Genomic DNA, 10,828 nt, shown 5'->3' on the forward strand with positions numbered 1-10,828 from the left:
AAGTGTACAGTACAAAGCAACAAACAAGAGCAAGAATGGTAAAATAGTTTAAAGTCAAAAGAAAACATTGAAGTGCTAGAAAAAGCCTGTAAAGTGTCCTGACATCCATTTCTAATAAAAATTATCACTTCAGTATTCACTTGGTTATTTTTCTTGCTGTCACTCACATCATTTTACACTTTATAAAGATCAGACAATGTAATCAACATAGGTCATTATCTTCAACTGCCTCTTCCCATTCTTGGATAAAAATTCCCTTAATCAGTTAAGGAGCATGCAAGGTCAATGCTGGGAGTATAATATATATTTAAGCAGAATTGGAAAAATTAAAGCAAAGTGTCATGGTTGAATGAGACAGAAGGCGAGAACTAACTGCAAAAGGGGGCCATATTTAGAGGCATAAATTTAACAAAAACGTTTGAGATGTTGGGAGTAAGCTGGAGAATCCGCGAAAACCCCTACAGAACATGGGGAGAACCTGCAGACTGCGACAAGGTAACGCTATTCGGACCGATAACATCATCACCGTGATGCAGTAACGCAAACCATTGTTCCTCGCCCCGTGTTGTCCTCTCTGGCAAGCGCTTTAGAAAATAAATACCCATGAAGTTGTGGTGTTATTTGAGAATCTATAAAAACACCGCTATTAAGGCAGTACAGTTGTGCTTATTTATATTTAGCTATGCAAACAAAAAGGGGTAATGGCTGGCAACATGTAGAACTCCTTGCACTTGCAGTTCTTAAAATAGACCACTCAATGTGAATCACACCTGAGCAGAGCTAAACGTTGTGACGCGACATCACCCTCCCTGAGTCATACATAGAACTAGTGTACAAGCACGTGGTTATTTCACTCCTTTGCGTTAGGGAACTCCTTGTAACAGATGCGTTTGTCGATAAATATACCTTTGTCCAGTCTGAATGGAGCCTCAAAATTATAGGTAACGCTGCGTGCGATTGTTTTTTTTTTTTGCCTCCTTTGCCGGCAGCTGATATAAGGTGAACGAACGATTTAATAACCACACTACCGCTTTGAAATTCAATTACATAATTACATAAAGGGGACCAGCCGGATTCTACCACCACCACCTCCGTTACGAATTTTGGCTGCGCCTTCTGAGGGAGTCAAGCCGGTACGATCTAAGTACTTGGCACCATGCACTCTTCCATACCAACGTCCCACTTCAACAGCTACGAATAATTCCGATACGATCCAATACCATACCACCACGCAGTCTTCACAGAAATATTTCATGAAACAGCTATGTCGTACGTATGCCTGCGTTATATGAATGAAATGCGTGTTCGCCTACTTGTCTGTTATGCTTACACAAGTAATTAGCATTTACAACGTTGATGTGCAGGAACTGCAGAGTAGTAGGTGAATGATTTACAGGCTGAACCTAAAGTATTATAGTAGTCATTTCTGCTTGAAACAAATTAACTATTTCAGCTAGTATTTTTTGCTGGAGAAAGGTTTTAGAAAGTTTAGAAATGATTTTTAATGGACTCGCCAACGGATTTTGAATTAAGAGTATTTTGCCTAATTGTTACATAAATACAATATTTAATCAAAGTTATTTAATTATTTCTGAATTTCCCCTTGGGATTCATAATGTTTATCAGATTACTGTAGAAACTTGGGCTTTTATTTATTTTACTTTAAATTCATTATGCAATTTCAACAACATGTATAGTATTTTTGGGCCTCCACCTTAATTTTTTTTTTTTTTATCACAGACATGACACAGCAGATTTTACAAACTGAAACGCTATATCATCTAATTAACCCAGGCATTAAGCGGATAGCAGAAATTCATACCCATTCTTATTTTAAAAAAAAACTATTTAATCAGTGTTATTTTTAATTATATTTTTGAATTTCCCCATGGGATTCATAATGTTTATCATAAGAGAAGCCCATGTTGTAGAAATTACATGAATTTTTGGGCCTCCACCTTAATTTTTTTATCACAGACATGAAACACACAGCAGACTTCACAAACTGAAAAGCTATGATATCTAATTAACCCAGGCATTAAGCGGATAGCAGAAATTCATACCCCATTCTTTTAAAAAAAAAAAAAAAAAAAAAAAAAAAAAAAAAAGTATTTCCCGATTTAACTCAATGCATAGAAATACAAGTAGTGTCGTCTTTAGTAACCCTTTAGTATTTGTGCCTGCTTGCTGAAATTGCATTTTTGTAAGAATTATTTGATCAAAGTGTCATTCAGTTTACTAACCCAAATTGTTTTTTGTTTCAGGGTTGAAAAGAATCACACATGAGGCAGGTGGTAACCAGGACTATACAATAGCCCATTGCAAGATACGCTCAAAATGCCATCTTTGGGCTGTGGAAAGAAAGTGGATCTAAAAAGAAACACACAGGCAGAAAATGCAAGACCAACACAGTGACTGGAACAGAACCTAGAACACCCTGCTATGGTAGGCAGTAGCACCAACCACTAATTTTATCACACTAATAAATGTATATGAAGATGTACATCCATCAATTTGCTTAATTGGCATAGATTCTTGGATGAAACATGTGAATAATCCAAGATATCTTTAGCAAAATATAACCACATCAAACCTTCTCCTGTTACTGTAATTCATTTTGACCTGCCTAGGAAAATATCAAGAATCTTAAGTAAACAGCTCAGTAACTGAGTCACTGATAAAGCAAATGGTTGAAATGAAAAAGTTGCATATTCTGCAGTCCCCTTTGTCCAGGATTTAAAAGTTCTAAATAAGGTAAATCAATCACTTCTAAAGATTAGATATCCATCCTTTCCTAGCAGGTAAGTTAATACTTGACTATAAGTCACACTAAGTTAAGAAAATGTCATTAAGAGGCAGGATTACTGCTGCAACAGTTTTTTTTCTTTGGAATGGACTTAATTTAACATGTTACATTTATATATAGCTAACATTCTCAACTAATTCCATTAATGATTATCAATTAGTGAATAGGTTTCAGTTGAGGAAAGTCATTGGTAACCGCTATAGTAGAATACTTATTGGACTAGAAGTGTACAGTATGTCCTAATCTTCACCCCCAACCCACTGCTTACAACAAAGCGGTTTCAAAATCCTGGTCCCTAGTGAGCTGACAATCTTAAGGCAAGTTAGAAATGGGCCAAAAATTCTGTCAAAAGTTATTGAGGATGTTGTAGCCTCTCAACGCACCAGTTACTTAACTTAAAATTTGATGGAACCTTTTCAGTCACAGCACAGCACAGATGTGAAACTGCTCTGCTTCAGGTAGCTAATGATTTACTTATGGCAGCAAACTCTGGACAAACCAGGATATTAATTCTGTCAGACACGACATTCTACTGTCTAGAATGGAAAACATGCTGGGTATCTGGCACTGCCCTCCAGTGCTGTGTGTCTTATGTGACTGATAGGCAAGAGTTGGTTAGTCTTGGCAACAGCAGGTCCAGCTCAGCGCCAGTCACACAAGGAGTTCGTCAGGGCTCTGTCCTCAGTCCTCTGCTCTTCCGGGTCTGTTTTTATGCAGATGATAAACTATTTCAATGTTAAAAGCAAAACTTCAGAGCTTTCTCAGCTCATAACTTGCCTCCGTAAGATTAAAACCGGGATGGAGCAGAACTCTAAAATTAAATTGCAACAAAACGGAACTCCTGCAAACTGGCACTAAAGCACAACTTAAGAAAATGAGCTCCTTCTCATTCACTCTAAACAGTGATTTCATCAGACCTTCTAATGCAAGGAATCTTGGTGTCATTTTCGATTCCTCCCTTTCTTATTCCACCCACATAAAACATTAAACTCCCACTTTCACCTTCATAACATATCCTGTGTTCTCATTTCTCACCTTTAAAAACCGGGAGAAGTTTCTCGGCAATAATCACATCCTACATCGATTATTGTACCTACCTACTGGCAGGTTTCCCTTCTAATCTTATATCACAGCTCCAGTTGATGCCAAGCTCTGCTTCAAGAGTCCTAACACAGACCAGCAACAGCAAACACATCACACCCATCCTGCTTGGTCTTCAGTGGCTTCCCAAGTCTAAACGAATCAAATATAAAATTCTATTAGTTATCTACAAAGCTTTAAATGGCTTTGCACTGGACTACATTAGTGACCTTCATCACTCTGCTCCTGGTTCACCCACTAAGGTCCTCCGATTCCGTCAGTCTTGTGCTCCACACTAACCTGCACTCGATGGGTGACAGGGCCTTCAGCTGTATAGCACCCAGACTTTGGAATGACCTCCCTAAATTAGATCAGCCAACTCTATTCATTCTTTTAAAAAACGGAACACTTTTCAGGAAGGCTTTTAACATAACCGGACATTCTGCCACTGTTTACCTACCTCTCTAGATGCTCAGGATAATTTGTGTGTGTAGGTTATATCTCAAGTGTGTTCAGGCTTTTCTTTTAGTATAGAAAAAAATTGGTATTTTACTCTGGTTTGTCTTTTATACTAAATGCTTTGCATCTCCTGTATTTATCTGTTCAGCGTTATAAGCAGAACTATTTGTACCCAATATTACATATGTGCTGCTGTTTAAAGTGCCTTGAGCATGGGAACAGCCCTATATAAAAATATCCACTCAAAAATTAGATTTTACACATTCGTTTTAAAAACTACAGTATTTACTTGTAGACTGCAGAATTTACATTACTTACCATTTAAACTTAGTGAGATGCTGGAGATATTTTCAAGTTGGCCATCCATCTGTACCAAGTCACTCAACATTTGGCAAAAACCCATCGAGTTTTCCTGACTCCACTTGCTGCAGCCACCAACGTATATTTGTAAAGCTCCGTCTGCCTCAATGTTCTAATGGAGACTGAAGGTCCACCCATTATCTCCTGCATTTTTCATATTTTCTTTATTTACAATTTTCCACAATTTGTACTTCAGTTAGCTTATTTTGTCACTGTCTAATTTTAACAGTGCACAAGTGTCAAATGCTCTATCAAGAATTGATCATGTACAGAAATTAACAAATCTTTCACTTTTTACTTGGTTATTTTTCTCTACCATTACAATGGTGCCTTGCTCTATACTGTAGCCTCTGTGAATACATTTACTTTTAATACTTACCCTTTGAAATATGAGCTATATTCTTAAGTTCCTGTTGTAATTGGCAGACTTCTTGCATATGCTGTATTATTGTCCTGTTCAATTTTAGCACAACTGAATATTTAACCCATGCATGTCAATTTCCAAAATACTGTAACCAATCTGCATTTTCAAATGAGTTTATTGCAGTATTTACAAACCTGGACGGATTAAGTTGGCCCTGTATGAATGAGTATTTGTGCTCTGAAGGCCTTGTATCGCAGGGTTGCTTCTTGCCTTGTCTCAACTGCTGTTCACGGGCTTGGAAGTAAATTACATTTGCTTGTAGGAGTCCTTATACCTTACCAATTATATGCAAATGTTTGTAATTTTACCTATTTAATTCCATATTTTGATTAATTGCTGGGATTTGAACTTCTGGCTGTTAATCCTAGATCATACAACATTTTACTTCTGCATTATGTCCCTTTCTACCTCTCATTGTGGCAAGTCCAGCATTTGAAACAAATGCCCATGACCACTTGCGTACCACAGTAACTTGCTCACCAGTAACCAATCTACTTTCGAGCCTGACGAAGCTGGTTCTGCTCCCTTTACTTTTGGGAGCCCTGAACCCAACACCATTGGCAATGTCACTGAGGAGTTTGGCAGTGAGGCACAACAAAAGGAGCAAAGGGATGGTGTAAAAAGTGCCAAGTGCTTTTATTAAAAAGCAATCAAAACCGTTTCCAAATAGTGCAGTGCTTTCAATTACTCCTAAATAATCCATTAAAAACAGTGAAGTGGAGGTTAAAAAAATGAATCCTTTAAAACGAGATTAACAATGGCTAGAAGCAGTCTAAAATCCAAAGCATGGTGCACTTTTACCTGGTGGCTCCGCTGCTTCTCAACGGGGAGACCTCTTCCTGCAGCTGACCACCTCTCCCATCAACTGGTCTGGAGGCTTCCTGATCCCTGGCTTCAGTTACGCTCCCTCCAGACAGACTGGGCTTCCCTAGCAACAAGGATGCTCACATTAGGGGCTTCTCCTTCCAGGCCTCACGCCGTATGTGGCGAGCCACCCTCCTGCTCCCAAGAATGCTCAGCGGGATTGACCACTACCAACTGCCCTAGGTGTTGGCTAAACACCACACTAGGTCTCACTGTCCAGCTGCCTACGAGGGCTCACTTGTTCTCACTCACACCAGCTCTCTTCTTGCTGGTTCCTGCGAGCTGTTTCTCCCCCACGCTTCTATTATGGGGACATGGAACAGCTGTGGCATCAGCCACACACCCAATACACCCTTGCTAAGCCACAAAGGTTTTTTTTTTTTTTATATAAATAAACCGGCCCTTTTGACATAAGCTGTGGACCCACTATAGCACATTCCACCCCCATAAGCCTCCAGCTACACAGGAAGGCTCCATGGCACTGCCAACCCAGGTCCACAGCTCAGTCACACTATCATTGCACTAAAAATTGATAAACACACACAATCCCACAATAAAACCAACCCAAGCCCCATTTAAAACAAGACAAACAAATGTCCATTTAAAAGCTCTATACTTTAAAAGGTCCTCCTCCAGCTTGGGTCTGTGGGTACTTTGTTACAAAGTCTGGCACCAGTCCTGCTTGCTGCTCCACCTCCTTTGACCCCACCAAATGTGATACATGTTCTGCTCCATGCTCCCTTCTTACTGTTGAGCCCTGAACCCAACACCGTCGAGAAGGTCACTGATGAGCTCTGCTAGGAGGCAGAAATGGAGCAAGGGGATGGTGTAAAAAGTGCCAAGTGCTTATTTTTAAAATAAAAAAACCAAATAGTGCAGCGCTTAATCTCAAATAATCCATTAAAACAATGGGAGATTAAAAACAAAAAAAATCCTTTAAAAAGAGGTTAACACAATGGCTGTAAGCACTATAAAATTCAAAGCATGGGGCCTAATTTTACCTGGCGGCTCCTAACAGGAGTCACCCTTCTTGCAGCCGACCGTCTCTCCCATCAACTGGTGTGAAGGCTTCCCAATCCCTGGCTTCAGTTACACTAGCTCCAGACTGAGACTTTGCTTCCCCAGTGACCAGGACCCTCAGGCTGGGGCTTCTCCTTCCAAGCCTCCCACTGTCTTGTGGTGAACCACACTCCTGCTCCTCAGAAGCGACCACTACCAACTACCCTCCCTCCTGCAACAGCTGTCACCCCCCCCCCCCCATTATGGTGACATGGAACAGCTGTAGCAAATCAGCAGCACCTGGGAACAATTAGATGTTGACAACTCCACACCTGTGGAGTTAAGGGAGGTTCACCTGCATCATGAATCACCCTGAGAACTGATCAGCCACACCCCCACACTAAGCCACGAGTGTGGCATTTTTTAAACCTGGCCCTTTCGATAGGCTCTGTGGTATAGCAGGTCCACAGCTTCTAGGTGACCACCTGAACAAGTAAAAATGGAGAATCTCTGGAATGATTCAGTCATGTTAAGCAAAAATGTGGACCAATTCTTTCCTGTCTCAATTGGCAAGGCTTGCAACAATTGTTGCAAATTCTAGTAAGCCTCACATTTTCCATTCCCTGTGGGTTATACAGGGTGGTCCATCTTATTCAAAGTACACACTGACAAACTACTTGTCCTTCAAAACATCCCTAATTAGAATGAATTCTGGGATGCCATAGCTAAAGAGCCATGCCTGTAAAGCACTGGCCACCATTATTGCAGTGCCAACAAGTGAACAGCCAGCTATAATGAACGTTGCATAAACATCTGCGAGACAAATTCCATCTTGACGTTCAAGCAAAGAAAGCCATGGTAACAACTTCCAAGGGCTTACGTGGCCTCAATCTACCCACTGCAGTTTAAACCTTGGGTTGCACATCCTTTGCTATCCCTTAGATTTTACAACATACTTCAACATCTTGGTACATCTTTGCCAATAACATTGTTTTACCAAGTAAAAAATCCTAAGTGACTGGTTAAGCAACTGGACAAGCACATCTTCCTGAAAATTTGCACAACTGCTCCCCCCCCCCCCAAATCTTCCCCATCATTCACCACTCTACAGAACCCCAGCTTCTTGTTCTATGGTTTCCCACTGCCTTGTGTCCATCTTTAAGCCTTAACCTATTCAGAGGCTGGGTGGCTTACCCCTTTTCCAAAAAAAGGGGTCTTCCAATAATTTCATCCAACGCTTGTTGGAAACTTTACTCCTGTGAAAATTCTGGCAAGAACTCTGCCTAGTCCACATCTTTAGATTGTGTAATGCATCCGTTAACACTTGCAATGGTTTGCACAAAAGTAGCTTGTACTTCTGGAGATGTTATGAACCCTCCTACCTCTTGAACAGACAATGCATTTGCATTGTCCTCACAGGTGGTGCAGGGGTAGTGCTGCTGCTTTGCAGTAAGGAGACTGCAAGATTTTGGGTTTGCTTCCCAGTTCCTCCCCGTGTGGATAGGGCTTGGAGTACTGAAGTGCTATAAGATGTAATGAATTCTTTTGGTCTTAACCAGGCCAACTGAGAAGCCCATCTTTGCTCCACTGCCCCCCAACATGGCCATCTGCAAAACAAGTCCTGTAAAGACTAAATTTCCTTCAACAATTAACCATGACACTTCAGAGCAAGAAATTCCAGCTTCATAGTACTAATTATGCATGTTCTGTTAGCTGTAATCTACTTGCTTATGCAATTGGTCTTCTGAGCTTCTTGGTCTGGTGACAGAACTGCTCCCAATCCTTTGTGACTGACATCTCCAAAACAAATGTCACTGACATTTGCATATGCCAACATTGCGCAATTAAAAGCAAAGTGAATCTTTCGCCAAAGGCAGCTTTGCAGTCCTCATCCCACAATTGCAGCAAAAGGACCTGTGAAGATGACCCAACCTTTTCCTTATTTTGTAATCACATTCCATACAAATGGATCAATTTTTACAATAGGATGAAAACAAATCAACCCCCAGAGCATGGCCAGCAGAGTAAAACTGCTAGTAAACCTTTCCTGTTCTTACCAGCCCCTTGTGCAGCAAGGCAATGCAGAGGGGCTGCAAACCCTACAAGTTTGTTTAACCCCATTTTAGAAAAACATGCCCAATACTAAAGTTGCTAGCATTTACTTTTAAGCCACCCAAATACATGGTCTGTATGTTCAACAACTGTGGCAGAAAAGAACCACATCATCCAAGTACAGCAATGATTTAAGTGCTCCATCAACTGTTGGCAGTTACTTGGAGCATTGCAAAGTCTGACTGGCATTTGATTAAAGTCTAACAAGCCAAAAGGTGTACCAAATGCAGGTGTGCCCTTTGACTACTGCTACTTGGTTATGCACTTGCAAGGTCCATTAGAAAAATCTACGACCACCATTTAAGTCATCCTCTTGTTCTTGCATTGCCATCTGTAATCCACAATTGAGGGAACCATCCTTATGGGGCAAGGGCTGCAACTCTCCAACCACCTTTATTCTGTTGAATATGGGCCTTAGACTTCCACAGACAGGAAGTTCAATGGGAATCTCCTGCTGAATTACCTCAGTATCCCAAATCATGGTCACCAGTGGACTACAGATGCAGGTTTTTCCACAGTTCCTTTGCACAGTAGACACCTGCACCATACCCACTTAGATTTGTGGTGGCTCAAACCCCCACTTCTACAAACCATCAGGATGCCAGTAAGGCACCTGTATACTTCCAATGCCTTTACCATGCAGTGCCATATTGCTGTATACATGCCAATTACAAATTCTTTACCCCTTAATGCCCACATTGAATATCCAGCCCATTGGCTGCCTTAAGTCAAATCCACCCACAATTCCACTCCTGGATTACAATTGTTACAATGGATCCCATATCCAGGAGACATTGTACAGGTACCCCTCCCATTACTGTCGCTATTGGACTGCCCAAACACTCCACAATTTAGTTAGACCTTTTCACTTGGGCTGAGCCTGGCTGACCACCTCCTATTGAAAAGCTCTGAACAGAAGAGGGTTAGTTCAGATACTGCAGTTCACCTTGTACTATAGCTGGCATGTAGTTCCTGCCGTTACAGGCACGATGCCCACATTTAAAACTTAATTTACATCATATGTACATGGACAGCTTTGTAAATGTAGGTGGCATACTCTTGGTTGCAGCTCTGTCATCGGTTAATCATTTAACTGCTCTTGCAGAGCTTACCATTTCAAACATTTCACTCAAAACGGTTGATTTCTCTTACAGAACGGCAATCTAAATACTCCATTCCAGTACAAGGCAATGGAAATTCCCATGAGCCCCCTCTGTTCTGCCCACTAAAATGTAAACGTTTTAGGTAAATTAGTGGCAAATTTTACTCCGATTTGAATTATTCAAAAGTAATGCAACGCTGGATAGTGGCGACTATTGCAGGCTAAAATTCCATACATCTTTATTTGATCATACCCAGACAGTCACAAGTTATATTTTAAGTACAATTTGAAAATGAAATGATAATTATTGAATTACTGACAAACTTACAAAGTCTCCCAATCACGTAATGTCCCAAGAGTGAGGTAAACGCAAGGAGTGAAATGGAGGCAGATGCAGCTCTTCAAACACTTCCTGCATTTACGCCAGCATATCCGTTTAAATGAATGGCCGTCTTTTCCACTACTTTTCAGTATGCAATAGCGAAAAATCCTGAAATAAGGACATAGGAAGTCAGATTTTTCTGCATCGCTAATTAACCAGAATACACATTACTTATGCAGAACACTAAAATGTCAAATACTGTGACGGTTAGGCAAACAGTTTACAGGTCGTAGTTGCCCA

This window comes from Erpetoichthys calabaricus, chromosome 18 (assembly GCF_900747795.2).
Source record: "Erpetoichthys calabaricus chromosome 18, fErpCal1.3, whole genome shotgun sequence".
NCBI lineage: Eukaryota > Metazoa > Chordata > Cladistia > Polypteriformes > Polypteridae > Erpetoichthys > Erpetoichthys calabaricus.